Raw genomic sequence first — 6,685 nt, 5'->3', positions numbered from 1 at the left:
TCTCCCATCCTCGTGTCTCTCCCCACTTCAATCCATACTTCATGCTGCTGCCCGGATTATCTTTGTCCAGAAACGCTCTGGGCATATTACTCCCCTCCTCAAAAATCTCCAGTGCCTACCCATCAATCTGCGCATCAGGCAGAAACTCCTCACCCTCGGCTTCAAGGCTCTCCATCACGTCGCCCCCTCCTCCCTCACCTCCCTTCTCTCCTTCTACAGCCCAGCCCACACCCTCTGCTCCTCTGCTGCTAAGATCCTCACCGTGCCTCGTTCTCGCCTGTCCCGCTGTCGACCCCCGGCCCACGTCGTCCCCCTGGCCTGGAATGCCCTCCCTCTGCCCATCCGCCAAGCTAGCTCTCTTCCTCCCTTCAAGGCCCTACTGAGAGCTGACCTCCTCCAGGAGGCCTTCCCAGACTGAGCCCCCTCCTTCCTCTCCCCCTTATCCCCCTCTCCATCCCCCCATCTTACCTCCTTCCCTTCCCCACAGCACCTGTATATATGTATATATGTTTGTACATATTTATTACTCTATTTATTTTACTTGTACATATCTATTCTATTTTATTTCGTTAATATGTTTGGTTTTGTTCTCTGTCTCCCCCTTCTAGACTGTGAGCCCACTATTGGGTAGGGACTGTCTCTATATGTTGAAAACTTGTCCTTCCCAAGAGCTTAGTACAGTGCTCTGCACACAGTAAGCTCTCAATAAATACGATTGATTGATTCAGTAGGGAAGACTGATTGTTTGGTGGATTTGAGGAGGGAGGAAGTTTCAGGCCAGAGGTTGGATGTGGGCCAGGAGTCGACAGCAGGACAGGTGAGAGGCACAGTAAGAAGGTTAGCACCAGAGGAGAGGAGTGTGTTGGCTGGGATGTAGAAGGAGAGAAGGGAGGTGAGGTAGAAGAGGGCAAGGTGATGGAGAGTTTGAAGCCAATGGTGAGGAGTTTTTGTTTGATATGGAAGTGGATAGGGAACCACTGGAGATTTTTGAGGAGGTGGGTGACATGCCCTGAGTGGTTCTGTAGAAAGATAATTTGGGCAGCAGAGTGAAGTATGGACTGAAGTGAGGAGAGGCAGGAGGTTGGGAGGTCAGAAAGGAGGTTGATGCAGTAATCCAGTCAGGATAGGATGAGTGATGGTACTAACGTGGTAGTGGTTTGGATGGCGACGAAAAGGTGGATCTTGGTGATGCTGTGAAGGTGAGACTGACAGGATTCGGTGATAGGTTGGATAAGTGGGGTGAATGATTTATTGAGCACTTACTATGTGCAGAACACTGTAATAAACTCTTGGGAGAGTACAATATAGTAAATACCACAGTTATAATTCATTAAGCCTAATAGTGAATAAAACGTCCCCGCCGGATCAATTTGAATAGGAACCATCCAAGTCCTCTAGCCCTGTCCTGCCTCCAAAGCTGCTGCTACTCAATCATGAATGTCCACAATTTTTTTTTATAAGAATACTGAAATGATAGGTAATTCGAGCACCCTTGATGCATACTTTCCAAGTATTTGGAGAAGACACAACTGACTGCAAAAGTCACCTATGGGTGTGTGGGTGGGGGGCTGAAAAAACCACCTTGAGCACACAGAAAGGTTATCCTTTGTTGGGTGATACTTAAAGTCTGTGTGGCCAGAGCTGTTTTTCCTTTTAAAAATAATTATAATTGTGGTACTTGTTAAGCACTTACTATGTGCCAAACACTGTTCATTCATTCATTCATTCAATAGTATTTATTGAGCGCTTTCTGTGTGCAGAGCACTGTACTAAGAGCTTGGGAAGTACAAGTTGGCAACATATAGAGACAATCCCTACCCAACAACGGGCTCACAGTCTAGAAGGGGGAGACAGACAAAAAAAAAAACATGTGGACAGGTGTCAAGTCATCAGAACAAATAGAATTAAAGCTATATACACATCATTAACAAAATTCTAAGTGCTGGCATAGATACAAGTTAATGAAGTTGGACACAGTCCCTGTCCCACATTGGGCTCACACTCTTAATCCCCATTTTACAGATGAGGGAACTGAAGCCTAGAGAAATGAAGTGACTTGTCCAAGGTCACACAGCAGACTTGTGGCAGAGCAGGTGTTAGAACGCAGGCACTTCTGACTCCAAGGCCTGTGCTCTGTCCACTAAGCTATGCCTTTTGCCTCCTGTCTTTCCCTATGAAGCTTTGGCTCAAAGAACCACTCCCTTCTTAATGGAAGTGCGCCCTGCAGGTCATTCCTCAGAAACAGACTTCCAGTTTTTAGCTGGGTTGCAGCATCATCTGAAGTTTTGTTTTACCGTATTCTTGAAATGCTTCTTCTGCCCTCTTTGATTTCTGCTCTCCAATTTCAGCTCCCCATAGACCAGCTCTTTAGGTATCCTGGTGTCACTCATTCTCTTCACGTGTCCCATCCAGCATAGCTATGTGAAGGCAAACATCCATCAGAGCAAAACCTGCCCCTCAGGCGTCCATAAGCCTATCCCTATGCTCAAACAGAAGTCGGACTTTGGAAAGACAAGCAGTTGTCCTGAAGAGCCTATTTGGGTATCCCCTGCCTCGGTTACATATTCCATTTTGTTTTTTTTTCGAGGGGATCAGTTTGTGGGTGAAATGGGAGAATGTTTGATGGGACCAGGTGCTCCCATGCTTATAACCCAGGTCAATGGAGAGCGCAGCGATCTGGTGTAGGCACAGCAGGGGAAGAGTGGCCTAAGAAAACAGGTGGCGAAAGTTATAAAACTTAAAAATGCTTTTGGGTCTAATGCTTTTGGAGAACAACTTACAAGAGCCGGGATGGGAATTTTCTGTGCCTTGAGTGGAATAGGACAGAGTGGGGAGCTTTGCATTTCATCTACAGCAAGAGTATACCTTTTTTCAATCATAAAAAGCTTCAGCTTGTTTTCCAGTGGGGTTTTTTTCATAAAGCAGGTCTATGGATAGGGTCTACTAAAGGTAATCAATCAGCTCACCCCCTCCTGCTTTAACTAACTCTTCTTTCCCACTGCAACTCAGCCTGCACACTTCACTCCGATACTAACCTACTCGATCTCATCTCATCTCATCTCCATCTCATCTCTCTCTCTTGAAGACAATCCATTACTCCCATCCTCCCTCCAGACTGGAATTCCCTCCCCATTTATAGCTAACAGACTACCCCTCTCCCCATTTATCAAAGGTATTTACTGAGTGCTTACTGTGTGCAGAGCACTGCACTAAGTGCTGGAGAGAGTAAAAACAACCGAGTTGGTAGAAATCTTCAAAACACTACTAAAATCACCTCTTCCAAGAAGCCTTCTCTGAATAACCCCTCGCTTTCCCTTCTGCTTTGCCTATGACCTTGGGTCTTTACCCTGAAAGCCCTTTGATTCTCTCCACTCCCAACTCATGCTTCCCCTCTCTGTAATTTATTTTAGTGTCCAAATTGTGAACTAGAGTTCATGCTTCTTGGGGGCAGAGGATCTTATCCACCATCTCTATTGTATTCCCTCGAGTGTCTTAGTACAGTGCTCTGCGCACAGTAAGCATTCAGTGAATAATATTGATAGACCTAGCCATGGAGAAACCTCTAGATTCAGTAGAGATTCAGAATGGAATATCATATCTAGTAATTAATGAGTAGGTTATTTAGCCCCTCTCAGGATCGCATCTGAAGAATTTCCAGTCCTCTACCAGTCTCGACTATGGGAGGGAGAGTCAAGCAGAGGCATATTTGTTCCATTCCTAGCTTGAGCAGTGGCTAGCGAGTGGAAGGCAATCTGCTACAAACTCAACTGTGCTGGGCAGCAGTGGCATTGGAGAGAGTCGAGGACAGAGACTCAGGTTTACTGCGTGGAAGGAGGAAGTGATAAACCACTTCTGTATTTTTACCAAGAAAACTCTATGGATATACAATCAGAAGGATTGCAGGTGGAGGTGGGGCATTCTGGGAGAGACGTGTCCATGGAATTGCTATGGGGCGGAGAAGACGGCATCAGACAAGACAAGATTATCTTGAAAGGAATGAAGAGTGCAAGTTGGAGTGCAATGGAAGAAGAAAGTAGATATGGAGAAGTTGAGGAAGTTGATTGAGTGCCTGAAAGCCAAATGTCAACAGTTTTTGCTTGATGCAGAGAGGAATGGGCACCCATTGGAGATTGATGAGGAGTGGGAAGAATTGCACGGAATAATGCTTTAGAAAAATAATCCAGTCAACAGGAGTGAAGGATGGATTGGAGGAGAGAGAGACAGGAGGCAGATAGGTCAGCGAGGAGACTGATGCATAGTCAAGCTTGGGTGTAACAGTGCCTGGACCAGCGTAGAGGTCCTCTGGATGGAGAGAGACGGATGATCTTGGAAATACTGTGGAGGAAAAACTGACAGGCTGATTAGGGAGGAATGAAAGGGAGAGAGGAGTCAAAGATACAGCCAATGTGTAAAGGAGGGAAAGAAGTACAATAGATATAGGAAGCAGACTAAGAGACCAGATCCGAAACAAAATTAAGTAGAGAGCAGTGAAAGGTTTGAGAGTGTGAAAGAAAGTTATTACAGGACGATGGACAGAAAACACGCTGGAGGAAAAGAATGCTGAGTGGTGGACCAAAATGGGAAAATGGAATTGTTTTGTATTTCTTATACAAGATATCACTTGACTTGATCACCCCCTGCCCTGCAACACACACATTCTATTAGTTTAACTCCTGTAACATTCTTTTAAAAATAATAATGAATAATAATAATTATGGTATTTGTTAAGCACTTACTATGTGTCAAGCACTGTTCTAACCGCTGGGGTAGATACAAGGTAATCAGGCTGTCCCACAAGGGTCTCATAGTCTTCATCTCCATTTTACAGATGAGGTAACTGAGGCACAGAGAAGTGAAGTGACTTGCCCAAGGTCACATAGCTGACAAGTAGTGGACCGGGGATTAGAACCCATGACCTCTGACTCCAAGCCCTTTCTCTTTATACTAAGCCATGCTGCTTCTCTATTAGTATTAAAATAGTATTTGTTAAGTGCTTACTATGGGTCAAACACTGTTCTAAGCATTGGGGTAGGTACAAATTAGGTCAGACACAGTCCTTGTCCTGCATGGGGTTCACAGTCTAAGTAGGAGGGAGAACAGGTGTTGAATCACCATTTTAATTGAGGCACACGGAAGTTAAGTGACTTGCCCAATGTCACACAGCAGACAAGTGGCAGAGGTGGGATTAGAACTCAGGTCCTACCGACTGCCAGGCCTATGCTTTCTCCGTTAGGTGATTCCTTCTCACTAGGCCGTGCTACTTCTCTTTTAAAGACTCTGGCTCTTCCTTAAATGATGTGGAAAGTCTGGCCTCAGCAACCTTGGTGTTAAATCCCTCCCTTAGACTCTCTTCTAAAAATAAAAGGAAAACACATCATTTTTCCAAATGGTCAGAAAGGGAGATTACTCTCTGTTGAATCTTATTTTTCTGGGAGAGGCTATTTTCTTCTACACAGTTTCATGACAGCCCAATATTTATAAACATTTACACCACTAAGCAGATGCCCAACTCTTTTGTTATTCTATAGGCTCTGATTTGAAAGGTTTCCGCAGTTTCCTTAAGAAGATTACCTATGTCGTGCTGTGACGCTGCCTCTGGCTGTTGGACAGAAAGGTGGCCATGGCATCATGTGTCATCTTTTTGGGGTAGGGGAACGGATCCTTGCCCACTTTTGCTAACGCTGACCCTCATCCTGACCCACCATCTTCTGCCGACCCACTGCAACTCTCTCTCTTGGAACCATCTGGCTATTTCGGGGTCTAGCCTTTGATCACCCCAGTTCCATATCATTTCAGAGCTGAGTTGAAAACCTCTTCTTTCCTAGCCTCTTCAGTGACTCGTCCCCATCACCCAATTTAGCATCCTGTACCTTTGGATGCGTTTGAGGCAACAGAGAAGCCTTGTTCTTACCTCCACAGGAGCTTCTAAAGGTGGGTGGGCCAATTTCTGCTACTGTGGGGCCTGGAATTCAGTCAGAAGAGGGAGGGTTTCCTTTAATGTGTTTATCAGAGAGGTGGAATAGGCGATTTAAAGGCCGAGGGAAGCACAACTTCGAATCGGGTACCAGAGTATTGGGATAACCCCAGAACTGCCTGATGGGCCATAGTCAGGAGAGGCCTTGTTCTCAAACAAAACAGGCAGGCTTAAACACCAAAGGCACATCTCCTCCATGAGTTCTTCCCTGACTTTCCTTTTCTGCCATTCCCTTCTATGTTACCCTGACTTGCTCTCTTTATTCATTCCCCCTCCCAGCCCCACAGAACTTAGGAACCTATCTGTTATTTACTTACTTACATTAATGTCCGTCTCCCCCTCTGGACTGTAAGCTTGTTGTTTGTAAGTGTGTTTGTTATATGTATATTGTACTCTCTCAAGCTCTTACCAAAGTGTTCTGTACACAGTAAGCGATCAATAAAAACGATCGAGTGAATTAGAACCTGTGGTGAGGATGATGAGGATGGTAATGGTATTTGTTAAGTGCTCAGCACATCCCACGGAGTGTACTGAATGCCGGAGTAAGATACAAGTTGATCAGGTTGGACACGGCCCCTGTCCCTGGCTCATTAAAATAGCAAGAATCTTGCCTTCCAGTCAATCGGTGTAGAAGAATGTACTGGTCATACACTGGCCTTTTCAGTCACCCTTGCACATAATCTAGTATTTATCATATGTCATGCATTTAAT

General features: G+C 45.2%; 1 non-coding gene across 1 annotated transcript; it reads left to right on the top strand.

Annotated features, from left to right (window-relative positions):
* Nucleotides 1–3,625: 3,625 nt before the first annotated feature.
* On the top strand, nt 3,626–3,763 carry LOC119929158. The gene has a single exon (XR_005451296.1). It is a non-coding gene; the product is annotated as a small nucleolar RNA SNORA7 (small nucleolar RNA).
* Nucleotides 3,764–6,685: the final 2,922 nt, after the last annotated feature.

Source organism: Tachyglossus aculeatus, chromosome 5 (genome assembly GCF_015852505.1).
Source record: "Tachyglossus aculeatus isolate mTacAcu1 chromosome 5, mTacAcu1.pri, whole genome shotgun sequence".
In the NCBI taxonomy this organism is placed as follows: Eukaryota; Metazoa; Chordata; class Mammalia; order Monotremata; family Tachyglossidae; genus Tachyglossus; species Tachyglossus aculeatus.
Note: the sequence above shows the minus strand (reverse complement) of the source record. Positions and strands in the feature narration are given on the sequence as shown.